The 14,221-nt window shown below is 45.0% G+C and overlaps 2 pseudogenes; both read left to right on the top strand.

Moving 5' to 3' along the window:
• Nucleotides 1-6,412: 6,412 nt before the first annotated feature.
• LOC114892203 lies at nucleotides 6,413-9,645 on the top strand (annotated as a pseudogene).
• A 226-nt stretch (nucleotides 9,646-9,871) lies between these two features.
• Nucleotides 9,872-14,020, top strand: LOC114892650 (annotated as a pseudogene).
• The last annotated feature ends 201 nt before the right edge of the window (nucleotides 14,021-14,221 follow it).

Genomic DNA, 14,221 nt, shown 5'->3' with positions numbered 1-14,221 from the left:
AGCTGTCCTGTAACAGCAAATCATTAATTTCCTCTTCATTTGTCTGAATTTTGATTTTCATAACCCTTCACTTTATGTTCTCAGCATCTAAATCTAAAATCATTTCACCTATAGGTGAAAGGCAATACGGGCATTATATGCCTCTAAAGGGTCTCATCCAGTCAGATGAATTGGAGCACATTCACCAAAAGGAATACATGTCTTCCTGCGACAGTTCCTAGCTGAACAATTATTGGTTCTGATTTAAAAACCTGCACAGGAAAGTCTGAAACCCCTACCATGAGAATCGATTGTTTACCCCGAGCGAGAGGGCATCCTCAGAGCCCTCTCTTCCTTTTTAATTTTACCTTGTTCCAAGTCTCGCTTGAATTTGTGGCAATCCCTTTTAAAATGTACATGTTTTTTGGAATTTGGGCAGGTGAGTTTTGGAGGGCCGCCAAACTGCTGTAGCTGCACAGTCATAATCTTGGCAGTTTTTTCCTTCTCTTCTTTCCATAAGGTTTTAGAAAGCTTATCAGCAGTAGTGACAAGGGCATTATTAGTATGCATAGTAGCCCAATCAAGTTCATGTCTTTTAACCAGGCATGCCAATTCTTCATCTAATCCTTCGAGAAAAATAGAATGTAATACTGAATCATTCTGATGGTTTACAAAACTCTCTGGATCCATGCCAGAGTGTTGTTTGTTTTTTCAAATCTTTCAAAATAATCAAATAGTTTCTCCTGGCCTCTATTTACACTGATGGATCTTTGCCCAATGTTTTCTTTTTTAAAAATACGTGTTTTATTTATTTATTTGGCTGTGATGGTCTTCGTTGTGGCATGCGGATCTTTCAGTTGTGGCACGTGGGATCTAGTTCCCTAACCAGGGGTCGAACCTGGGCCCCCTGCATTGGGAGCGTGGAGTCTTAGCCACTGGACCACCAGGGAAGTCCCATGCCCAATCTGTTTTCTTTCTGTGGGAAGATTTTTGGAATAGCCTGATACAAGTTGTGGGCAACTTCTCTACATTTCTGGCGATCTGTAGCCTCACACTTCTGAAAATCCTCCATAGGTGCTTTCCAAAATTTGCTTTACTTTCAGAGACTAGTCAATGTACGAGCTTCCAGGCTCGTAAGATTCCTTAGCAAAAGCTAAAGGGTCTTTGTAAGGGATCTGGAAAATCCTTAGTCAAGTTCCTAAGTTTTGTCCTAGTCCAGGGGCTGTAGATAGAGCAGGTTCCCCTCTGCTCACGGGCTTCTCCTTAAACTTGGTGTTGCTTTCATTTTCTGTCTCGCATTCAATATATTTTTCTTTTGGTGTTGGAGGAGGGAGAGCAGGAAGGGCAGGGCAGAGCAGGGCAACTCAGAAAGAAGAGAACATAAAGAAGCTGGAGACGGAGGTTGAGGCTTTCTCTAATTCAGCCACCACCGTTTCTAATCATTTTTGGTTTGTTTCTTACAATGAAGCCATTTTATTATTTCCTCACTTGTGAGGCTTCCAGGTCCCAATTAGAATATGCCTCCCTATATATACACTACCAAATGTAAAACAGATAGCTAGTGGGAGGCAGCCACATAGCACAGGGAGATCTGCTCTGTGCTTTGTGACCACCTAGAGGGGTGGGGTGGGGTAGGGAGGGTGGGAGGGAGACGCAAGAGGGAAGAGATATGGGGACATGTGCATGCATATGGCAGATTCGCTTTGGTGTACAACAGAAACTAACACAGCATTGTGAAGCAATTATATACTCCAATAAAGATGTATGCTTTTTCTAATTAAACGTGCATGTAGGTAAATCCAAAGTACCCCGTTTTGGCCATTTCAGGTGCAAGTTATCTTTGGTCAGGTTTTCCCATTTGGTTAAATACTTGCAAGTATCAGTTCCATGGGTATCATACATAAACTCAGCTGGTGTTACCATAGGTGGCTGTCTGTCCAGGAGCTATTCAGCCTTTAAGGCACGGTTTCCCATTGTTAATTTTGCCTGATTCAGATACGAGACATGATCTGAACAGTTTTCTAAGGGCAGTGCGATGGATCAGAGGTGTGCGGTTTCTGAGTCTAGCTCGTCAGGGAGTAGCCCTTGGGTCGGTTTGACTCTGTTAAGTGCCTCGGTTTCTCCTTTCTCCTTCTGACAGCCTAAAACTGCCATGGGTGCTCGGGGCATCGGGGGATCAGCCTTTATTATGCCCCCCGTGGCGAACAGAACTGACTTAATGGTTGCAGCAGGATCCCCTGTGGGACTGCTACACATCACGAGGATCTATCCTCAGACAATAAAAAAATAAAATTAAAAAAAAAAAAGTGGAAGCAAGTTGAGGTTGTGAGTCTTCGATTATTGGGGCCAAGTGAAACCTGTTGGCCGGATCCTGGACAGCTAAATAGGAGCCTTGAGATGTCAGTATCATGTCTATAATACTGGGGATGGGAACCTTTGTGGCAGGAGCTGTGTGTTTCAACAGCACTGGCAGAGCGGGCTGTCACAGGGGAGATGTGCTGATGACCCTCTCTGATGATGGGCTGAAGGCCCCCTGCACGTTGCTCCAAGTGATACCAATTCATGTTGCATTTCCTGGTGGCACTGCAGGTGGTGCTTGGCCTGCTTCCCAGTTCCTATTCCCTGAGGTCAGTTGCAAGCATGACTCCATCCATCCTGTTTGTGATGCCAGTTGTTTTTTTCTTTATTTACTTAGTTATTTAATTTTTTAAAATTAATTTATTTCGGCCGCGTTGGGTCTTCGTTGCTGTGTGTGGGCTTTCTCTAGTTGCGGCGAGCGGGGGCCACTCTTCCTTGCGGTGGCTTCTCTTCATATTCATAACTTTGAATGTGTTTTATCTCATTACCTGTAACATCCCTGGTTTCAGCTGAAAAGCCAGCTCATGGTCTTACAGTGGTTCCTTTTAGGAGACAAGGTGTTTTTCTTGCTGCTTTCAAGCTTTTCTCCTTGTCTTTGACTTTCACCATTTTCACTGGGACGTATCTGTGTGTGGATCGCTTTGCAAGTTTATTCTTCAGAGTCCATTGGACATCTGTATGTGTAGTTTGGTGATTTTCAATAAATTTAGCACGTTTTCAGCCAGTACTTCTTTGAGTATTTGTCCTGCTTCTTTCTCTCCTGCTGCCATCACCCAGGTATTGGAAATGCTGCCCCACATTTCTCTGAGGCTCTTCCACCTTCATTCATTATTCTCTCTGTTCTTCAGATTGTACCATCAGTCAGTGATGAAGTTCACTAATTCTTTCCTCTGCCAGTTTCAATTGACTGTGAAGCTCCTCTAGTGAATTACTTCTTATCATATTGTGGGGTGTCAGGGGGTGTCCAAGACCAGCCCCAGGTCTGGGGATTCACTACAGAGCTCACAGGAGGACCTGTTTCAGAAAAGCAGTTATACACAGTTTATATTACAGGGAAAGGACATGTAAATTAGTGAATTACTAGTACTTAGGGCAGAATCCAGGAGAAACTAGGCTCAGAGTTTGTTATCCTCAGTGGAGTTGCATGGGCAGAGCTTAATTTGCGACAACAGGTATGAAATATTACTACTAACAGGAGAGCTCACCCTAGCCTTGGAGTCGCGAGCCTGGGTTGTTTTCTGTTTTTCTTTTTCTTTTTATTATTTCTGGCTGTGTTGGAGCTTTGTTGCTGCGCACAGGCTTTCTCTAGTTGCAGCGAGCAGGAGCTACTCTTCGTTGTGGTGCATGGGCTTCTCATCACAGTGGCTTCTCTCATTGCAGAGCACAGGCTCTAGGCGCGCAAGCTTCAGTAGTTGTGGTGCTCGGGCTTAGCTGCTTCACAGCATGTGGGATGTTCCCAGACCAGGGCTTGAACCCATGTCACCTGCATTGGCAGGCGGATTCTTAACCACTGTGCCAACAGGGAAGTCACCCACTCTCACCACTTTTATTCAACACTTTTATTCAACAGAGTTTTGGAAGTCCTAGCCATGGCAATCAGAGAAAGAAATGAATCCAACTTGGAGAAGAAGAAGTAAAACTCAGTTTGCAGATGACGTGATACTATACATAGAAAATTGTAAAGATGCTACCAGAAAACTACTAGAGCTCATCAATGAATCTGGTAAAGTTGCAGGATACAAAATTGAGAAATCTGTTGCATTTCTATATACTAACCACGAAAGATCAGAAAGAGAAATTAAGGAAACTTTACTACTGCATCAAAAAGAATAAAATACCTAGGAATAAACTTACCTAAGGAGGCAAAAGACCCATACTCCGAAAACTATAAGAAATCAAAGATGACAAGACAGAAAGGTGTACCATGTTTTTGGGTTGAAAGAATCAATATTTTCAAAATGACTATAACTACCCAAGGCAATCGATAGATTCAGTGCAATCCCTATCAAATCACCAATGTCATTCACAGAACTAGAACAAAAAATTTTTAAATTCGGATGGAGACACAAAAGACCCCAAATAGACAAAGCAATCTTGAGAAAGAATATCAGAGCTGGAGGAGGAATCGGGCTCCCTGACTTCAAACTATACTACAAACATGAAAACAGTACGGAGCTGGCACAAAAGAACAGAAATACAGATCAATGGAACAGGATAGAAAGCCCAGAAGTAAACCCATGCACTATGGCCAAGTAATCTAAGAAAAGGACGGAAGAATATACAATGGAGAAAAGACAGTCTCTTCAACAAGTGGTGCTGGGAAAACTGGACTTCTACACATAACACCATATACAAAATAAACTCAAAATGGATTAAAGACCTAAACATAGGAAGAACACTCTTTCACATAAATTGCAGCAATATCTTTTTTGATCTGTCTCCTAGAGTAATGGAAATAAAAACAAAAATAAACAAATGGAACCTTAATTAACTCAAAAGCTTTTGCACAGCAAAGGAAACCATAAAGGAAAGACAACCCACAGAAGGGGAGAAAATATTTCCAAATGATGCTAGAGACAAGGGATTAATCTCCAAAATCTACAAACAGCTCATGCAACTAAATATCAAAAAAAACCAAACACCCAATCAAAGAATGGGCAGAAGACCTAAAAAGACATTTCTCCAAAGAAGACACAAATGGCCAATAGGCATATGAAAAGATGCTCAACATCACCAATTATTAGAGAAATGCAAATCAAAACTGCAAAGAGATACCACCTTACACCAGTCAGAATGGCCATCATCAAAAAGTCTACACGTAATGCTGGAGAGGGTGTGGAGAAAAGGGAACCCTCCTACACTGTTGGTGTCAATGTAAATTTGTACAGCCACTATGGAGAACAGTATGGAGGTTCCTTAAAAAACTTAAAATAGAGCTACCATACGATCCACAATCCCACTCCTGGGTATATATCTGGAGAAAACCATGGTTCGAAAGGATACATGCACCCCAATGTTCACTGCAGCACCGTTTCACTGTTTACAATAGCCAAGACATGAAAGGCAACCTAAATGTCTGTCAACAGAGGAATGGATAAAGAAGATGTGGTGCATATATACAATGGAGTACTCGGCCATTAAAAAGAAATAATGCCATTTGCAGCAACCTGGGTGGACCTGGAGATTATCATACTAAGTGAAGTAAGTCAGAGAAAGACATATCATATGATATCACTTACATGAGGAATCTTTAAATAAAAAAATGATACAAGTGAACTTATTTACAAAACAAATACACAGACTTAGAAAACAAACGTATGGTTACCAAAGGGGAAAGATGTAGGGGAGGGATATATTGGGAGTTTGGGATTGACATATACACACTACTATATTTAAAATAGGACCTACTGTACTACAGTATAGCACAGGACACTCTGCTCAATATTCTGTAATTACCTAAATGGGAAAATAATTTGAAAAAGAATAGATACATGTATAAGTACACCTGAAAGTAACACAGTATTGTTAATCAACTATATATACCCCAATATTTTTTGCAGAAGGAGAAACCCATCATAAAATTCAAATTAGGATCTCAAGGGGTCTTGAAAAGCCGAAACAATATTGATAAAGAATAAAACTGGACAACTCTTATGGACAACTCCTATATCCTGATTTCAAAGCTACAGTACTCAAAACAGTGTGGTACTGGTATAAAGACAGATATATATAGACCAAGGGAATAGAGTGAAAAGACCATCCAATGGGGAGAGGACAGCATTTTCAACAGACAATGCTGGGAAATGTGATATCCACATGGAAAAGAATGAAGTTGGACCCTTACCTAACATGATATACAAAAATTAACTCTGGTGGGCTTGGGCCTGGGCCAAGGCTCTGGCCTCAGGCAGGGAGCAGCCTGCAGCTGGTGGGGGCGGGTGCACGCTGGGGCTCAGTGCAGGCCCAGCCCCGGGAGGGGCCCAGCTTACTCTGCCCCTGGCCAGGAAGTGACTCAAAAAACTGTTCGTGGTGTGGGGAAGAGAGGTCCCCGTTGGGGCTGGGCAGCCAAGGAGCCATGCCTACCTGGGGGGCTGGCTCCCTGTCCCATGACCGTTTTGCAGTGTCTGCAGAGGCCGAGGACAAGGTGCAAGAACAGCAACCCCATGTGGAGCACATCTTCAGGGTGGGGATGAGCATCCTCCCGAAGGACTGTCCTGAGAACCCTCACATCTGGCCTGCAGCTGGAGGGCCCCAAGGAGAACGCCAGCAGAGCCAAGGAGTACCTGAAGGGTGAGAGCCCAGGGCTTCTTCCTTGATTGCCTGACTTGGAGCACATCAGCCCTGGTGCCAGGTGCCCCCAGCTCGCTGATGGTCAGCGGCCTGACCGAGGCCTTTGTCATGGTCCAGAGCCGAGGGGAGGAGCTGGTGGAGCGGCTGAGCTGGGACTTTCAGCTGGGGCCATCCCCTGGAGCCTCTCAGTGCGCTGGAGTGCTGAGAGAATTCTCTTCTCTGCTGCAGTCCTGGGGGGATGCCCACACAGAGGCCTTGCTGCAGCTGCCCCTTGCTGTCCAGGAAGAACTGCTGAGCCTGGTGCAAGAGGCATCCAGGGGGCAGGGGCCCCAAGCATTCCCGTCCTGGGAGTGGGGGAGCCCAGGTCTGCTGGGTGCTCAGCACTAGGGAGTCAGGAGTCTCTGGACACAGGACCTGCAGGGTGGCAGGAGTCAAGGGGAGAGAGACGTGCTATGGGGAAGGAGGGGACAACGCACAGTGGTCCCAGGGAGATGGATTTGGGGTGGAAGGAGCAGCCCGGGGAAGAGGCCTGGGCGAGACAAGTGGCCTTCAGGCCACAGGAGGAGGAGAGGCAGGGCAGGCAGTGCCTCTGAAAGGGAAGGCCCTGGGGAAGGAGAGAGTGCCTCAGGAGAGAGGAACGTTCTGGGTCCAGGGCGAGCCTCCTGGCACCCAGGGGCCCGTCAGAAGGCAGCACAACCCCAGGGAGCCTCTCTCCTGCAGCGGCTCCATAATGGGGAAGGCTCACCTCCGAGAGTGCCCCAGGGCGAGCCTCCTGGCACCCAGGGGCCCGTCAGAAGGCAGCACAACCCCAGGGAGCCTCTCTCCTGCAGCGGCTCCATAATGGGGAAGGCTCACCTCCGAGAGTGCCCAGCCCCCCACCAGCACCTGAACCCCCTTGGCACTGCAGAGATCGAGGGGACAGAGGAGACAGGGCAGACAAGCAGCAGGTCGTGGCTCAAGGTCGGGGGTCTCCATGGAAACGAGGCACCCGCGGGGGGGTAATTTGGTGACTGGCACACCGCTTTTCCAGGAGGCCCTCCAGGACCCTTTTACCCTGTGCCTGGCCCATGTGCCAAGTAAGCCAGACCTCCGCCATATTGTCATCGATGGCAGCAACGTGGCCATGGTGCATGGCCTCCAGCCGGGGCATTGCCATTGCTGTGCAGTACTTCTGGGACCGTGGCCACCGCGACATAACTGTCTTTGTGCCTAGTGGCATTTCAGTAGGGACTCCAAGGTGTCAGAGAGGGTCCTTTCCTGCACAAGCTGTACTCCCTCAGGCTGCTCTCCCTCCCGGGTCTTGGATGGCAAGAGGATCTCTTCCTGTGACGGCAGGTTCATGGTGAAGCTGGCTGAAGCGACCGATGGGATCATTGTCTCCAATGACCAGTTCCGGGACCTGGCAGAGGAGTCTGAGAAGTGGATGGCGATCACTAGAGTGCCTGCTGCCCTTCACCTTCGTGGGAAACCTCTTCATGGTGCCTGATGACCCACTGGGGCGAAATGGCCCTACACTGGATGAGTTCCTGAAGAAGCCGGTCAGGGCGCAGGGGTCTTCTGAGGCGCAGCATTCTGCCAGGGGCTTCACAGAACACAGTCAGCAGCAGCGGGGGAGAAAAGAAGAGGAAAAAGGCGGTGGTGGCATTCGGAAGACGCGGGAGCCAGAGCAGCTCCGGTGCCAGCTGCTGGAGGTATTTTGGACTTCATCCTGCGGCGGGAGCCGTACTGCCGGGACGTCAACCAGCTCTCTGAGGCTCTGCTTATCTCACCTGTCTCACCTGTCTGAGTGACTGCCACCCTGTCAGCCCCAGCCTCATCCAGCTCAGCTCATTCTGTGAGGGTCCCTCTGCTGCTCAGACCCTGACCCAGTCTCACCCTGAGTTGGTGCTTTGTGTCAGGGAAGCACCAAGGAAGCGCATTCGTGTGTGGGGAATGCTCTTGCCTGGGGCACTTTGGGGACAGGTCTGTAAGATGACCTGATCTGAGGAGGTTCTGCTCTGCAGGGTTTCTGTAGGGAATGGGGGCTGCTGGGAAGGGTGGGTCACGGAGATGGGGACTGTCGGCCCCTCCTCTATGCTGAGCTGGGGATGGAGGCTAGAGTGGGTGGGGAATGTAGAACAGGTGGCCAGGAAGCTAAGCCTTTCCTCCTCCTGGCTGCTGCTCTGATGGCCAGAGGACAGGACGAGTCCCAGGCCTGGAGTCCCAGGCCTGGCTGGGCTCCTGGGCGCATCAAAGGGAATGCTGGGCCCTGGAAAGGCTAGTGTTATGGGGTCTGGGTCACAGTGGGACAGCAGGGATCTGCTGGAGAAGGCAGAGGGAGACTTGGCTTCTAGTCTCAGCTATGCCTGCCTGTGACCTTACAAGTCAGGGGTAAAAAAGCCTGTTGGGAGGAGAGATGAGAATGTGGAGGAAAGCTCCTTGGAGGAAAGGTACTTGGACCAAGCCTCAGGTGTATCTGTCTGTGGTTGCACAGGCTTCCTAACCAAAACCTCACTTTCAGAGAGCTGAGGGTCCTCTGTCCCCAGGACCTGTGCCCTAGATTTTTTTTAACACTGCATCCTCAGTATAATGGCTGCATCCCTTTTGGGCAACCCCCCCCCCCCTGCAAACCCATTTACAAAACGGTTAATTAGGGTTGACTGTGCAGAAGACTCTCAGGGTTCCTTCCTATCAATGGCAGCTCTCCTGTTTCATTCAGGTGTTTGTTTACAGTTGAACGAATGCGTCAAAAAGTCCGCAGTCCCTGGTTAATGCACTTGCTCGAGCACTGAGCAGTCACCAAACCAATGAAGCTGTGTTCTGCGAGGAAAACGTTCATGTGACCTGACCCTAGCATCTTCTTTACAGAACATATATGTTGCATAAAGCGAGACCCACTTCAAAAAAAAAAAAAAATTAACTGAATAGCTCAAGGACCTAAATGTAAGACCTACAACAATAAAACTCTTGGAAGAAAACAGGACAAAAGTTTTGTAACAAATGATTTCCTGGATATGACACCTGGATATGATACCAAAAGCCCAGGTAACAGAACAAAACAGTAAGGACAAATTGGGCTGCTTGAGATTAATTTGTGAATCTAAAGACATTCTCATCAGAGCAAAAAGGCAACACATAGAATGTGAGAAAACATTTGCAAATCATGTATCTGATAAGGGATTAATATCCAGAATATATAAAGAACTCCTAAAACTCAACAACAAAAAACCCAAACAACCAAATCCAAAATGGGCAATGAACGTGAACAGACATTTCTCCAAAGAGACACACAAGAGAGAAAGCGGCAGGCGGGACCGGTAGGGCGGTGAGCAATGCCCGCACCAAATGCCAGCAGCACTTCCCCTTCGAGGCGCTGTCTCAGGGGCAGCAGTTGTGCAAGGAGTGTCGGATTGTATGTTGTGAAGCGCACCGACTGTAGGACTGAGCACCGGCAGGAGAGTAAAACCAATAGTGCGCTCAGAATGTACAGTTGTATGGAATGCCCAAACCTCGGCAGCACTGCAGTGTAACTGCAGCATTCACTGGCACCAAAGCCAGCGCCGCACAAATTCAGAGAAGTATGGGCCACCACATTCCTGTGAACAGGGCAAGCAGCAGGGTGCATTTGACAGGAAGGATGACAGAAAAAAGGTAGACGGGAAGTTGTTACGCTGGCTGTGCACACTTTCATACAAACGGGTCCTTCAGAAGACCAAAGAGCAGAGGAAGCATCTGAGCACTTCTTCCCGTGCCAGCCACCAGGAGAAACAGCAAGAAAACACTTCCTACACCTTCAATTCAAAATGAAATCCCAAAGAAAAAATCCAGGTTTGAGTTGATCACAACCAATGGTCATAGCTTTTCCTCAGACCTGGCTCTGGACTCACCAGGCACTGACCACTCTGTCATCTTTGCCCAAAGGAAGAAGTAGCCACTCTGAAGAAGGTGCTGCATCAAAAAAAAGGATCAGATGAGTTTAGAGAAGAACCCACAAAGAAGTTACAGAACAAATGCAGGCCAAAAACCGAGAGCTCCTGAAGCCAAGCAGCTGCCTTGTCCAAGAACAAGAAGTCAGAGAAGTCAGGAATGAGAGACCACAAGGATGCTCCTGGCAATAGCAACGGATTCCTGGGTTAGGGTGGCAACCTGGCTGTTCTCTGGGAATTGCAAGCTTTCTTAAGAAATCTCTGTTTTACTATAGTTACCCTTCTTTGTGCGACTGCAGTGGGCTGAACGGAAACACCTGGTTTGTGCTGTATTATGACTGCATGCTTGAATGTTTGGGGTTTCAGGCTCTCTCATACTCTCCCTCACTCCCCTCTCTCTATCCCAAACCCTTCTCTCAGTACTACTGTCTCTCTTTTGTCCCTTCTCTCAGTACTACTGTCTCTCTTTTGTTACTTTTGTGTGTGTGTGCTGGTCACTGCTCAGTGTTATGTGCAGAATGGTTTTTAGGTTTTTTTGGTCCATCATTGCATCCTGCCATACCCATGAGCAAACAGTTTGGCATTAATTACATCACTGCCACCCTCTGAAAACTGCCACCTTAAGACTTGGTACCGTGGAAGAGAGACTTTTTCTCTCCAATAAACCTTTTTGCTTCAGGGTATACTCTTTGTTTTTTTTCCAGGTATATTATGTATGAACTTTGTACTACGTATAGCCAGAGTTTTAATTTACTTTTTTAAAAAAAGAAACTTTTTCTTGATAAAGGAATAATGGTAGCCTAGCTCATTCTTCTTGTAAAAGTGATGCCTCTTTAAAAAAACTCCTACTCTCTAGCTTTAGTAAAAGAATCAGATCTTTTCTTTCTTGCTACCTTGGAGTCTTAAAAACTGACTACTAAGGTGAAACAATTCAATATGTAAGTATGGAGTTGTATCTTCTTACATGCTCTTCCAAGAAATCCTCCAAAAGGCACTTAAGGGCAGAAAGAAAGGTTGTCCAGGTTGTACTGGACTTCTCTCCCCTACCCCTTTCTTGATTGTTTTATGTGACTGATAAATTCTCACACTGCCACCTCTTTTTAAAAAAATACCCTTTACTTATATCCGTTATCACACTGGGCCATTTTCAGGTAACTTTTTTTTTTACCTGATTCAAAATGGGATAATATTTGGACTACAGAGCATTTTGAGGTTAGTGTGAGCTGCTCTAGTAGGGACCGTAAGGCTGACTGGGACAGTGATATCACTCTACCTCTTCCCCACTCCTCACCCACCCCAGCCTGTACACTCCCTGCTTTTAATGGAAATGTGTTGAAAACAGGTGCTTCTCTATCAAAAGCAGCTTGGCCCCAGTCTGAATTTTGTCCTGTTTTCCCTTCAGGCACATGGATTTCCTTTTCCAGGTGAGAGGATAGACTGGCATTTCTAGCCGTTGTCTCAGGTCCTCTATGTGATGTTTGTGAAAGGAACTAGAGACGTGTAGTGTGCCATGAAACAGGAAAACCAGCTACCTTGGAATCATAATGCAGGGGGCAGAACTAGAGTTAGAGGTAATCATAAGGGCAGATGACATTTGTACCTCAGTCTACCAAAAGTGTAGCAGTAAGCTTAACTTGCTAGGCATTTCCTAGGAGCAAATGCTTCTAATTGGTGAGCATTCTCACAAGGGGAGCCATGCACATAATTGGACAGAGATGTGGAAATGAGTGACTTCCTTCTGGTAAGAGGAACAATGGACCATGTTACTTATAGATCACTCTAGTAGAGGATGTAATTTTCCCTTCTAAGCAAGGGAAATGGCAGTGCTAAATAGTTTTTGAATGAGAATCGTTTAAGTAAAAAACTGTCAGATAATATTTTTCAGATGCATTTACATCGACTATGGGGAAAAGACTGTGAAAAAAGTCATGTTTTTTTTTTTAAAGACTTGAGAAATTGTTACATGAAGTGACAATGTAAAAACACATTGTTTTATACTAAATCTTTTTTTAAGGTCTTGGCATTTAATATAAATATAAAGCAAATCCACACATTTTCTAACTTTCCACACGTTCTAAAAACGGAAGGCAGAAACCTCAGTCTTGAAATTTTGGTTTTTAAAAATCATGACACTGTTTTACCATGAAATTGAGTAGCTAACTTTTCGTAACACCTTTTGTTTATTTGTATGTTTGATTACGGACCTTTTGATGTTTTGGTTTGTACAGACTTTTAAAAATGTGTAATAAAAATTCATATTGAATAAAAAAAAGAAAAGAGAAACATACGAGTGGCCAATAAGCACATGAAAAGATGCTCAGAATCACTAATCATTAGGGAAATGCAAATCAAAACTACAATAAGGTATCACCTCACACACATTAGGATGGCTATTATCAAAAACAAACAAAAAAAGACCCAGAAAGCAAGTATGGACAAGGATGTGGAAAAACTGGAATCCTTGTGAACTGCTGGTAGGGATGTAAGATGTAAAGCAGTTGTGGAAACAGTATGGTAGTTCCTCAGAAAACTGAAAGAATTACCATATTCTCCCACAATTCCACTTCTGGGTATGTACCCTTAAAGTACTGAAAGTACGGTCTCAAAGAGATGCTTGTTTACCCATGTTCATGGCAGCATGATTCACAATCGTTAAAATATGTAAGTAAGTGTTCATCAAAGAATGAATGGATACACAAAGTGTGGTCCATCCATACAGTGGAATAAAAAAGGAAGGAAATTCTTTAATACGCTACAACATGCATCAACATGCATGAACCTTGAGGGCATCATGTTCATTGGAATCAGCTAATCACGAATGACAAATACTGTATGATTCTACTTATAGGAGGTATGGAGTCACATCTCATAAAGACAGAGTAGAATGGTGGTTGCAGGGGCTGGGGGGAGGGAGTATGAGTTACTGTTTCAGTTATGGGCTTGGATTATGATGGTTGCGCAACAATGTGAATGTATTTAATACCACTTAAAATGCTTAAGATGGTAAATTTTATGTGTATCTAACTTTTAAAAAATGATTTTTAGAAGGATGTGAAAAGACACAATAAAACTGTATATATCCATTACTTTCCTACAACACTTTTCCATTTTTATTTCTACTCCACTCATTTCTCCACATAATTTTGAAGAAACTCTCAGATATACCATTTAATCCATGAATATTAGGGAATATATGTTTTTTTAAAAACATAATCCGAAGTCCATTATCACACCTAAAAATAAACAACCTGCGTTTACCATATTCAAATAACCACGAGCAGCAGTCAGCTTCCCTAATGATCACTACAGGGATATAACAAGATCCATACATTTCATTTTGTTCAAATGTCCTTGATCTGATAAGGGTTTAGTACCCAGAATATAAAGAACTCTTTCAGCAAGGCAACCTAGTTTTCAAAAATGGGCAATAGACTTGAACAGACATTTCTCTAATGAAGATACATAGTCAACAAATACACGAGTAGAAGTTCAACATCATTGGTCACTTAGGCTATCACGGCCTACCCACTGTGGGGACTCTAATTTTTAAAAAATAAAACACAGATTTTCCCAAAAGATGCGGAGAAATAGGAAACCTTGTACACTGCTGATGGGAATGTAAATGGTGCAGGTGCAGCCACTATGGAAACAGTTTGGCCGTACCTCAAGAAGTCAAAGAATCACCACAT

The sequence above is a fragment of the Monodon monoceros genome, unplaced genomic scaffold, assembly GCF_005190385.1.
Source record: "Monodon monoceros isolate NGI ecotype Baffin Bay Population unplaced genomic scaffold, NGI_Narwhal_1 Super_Scaffold_12, whole genome shotgun sequence".
Classification (NCBI taxonomy): domain Eukaryota; kingdom Metazoa; phylum Chordata; class Mammalia; order Artiodactyla; family Monodontidae; genus Monodon; species Monodon monoceros.
Note: the sequence above shows the minus strand (reverse complement) of the source record. Positions and strands in the feature narration are given on the sequence as shown.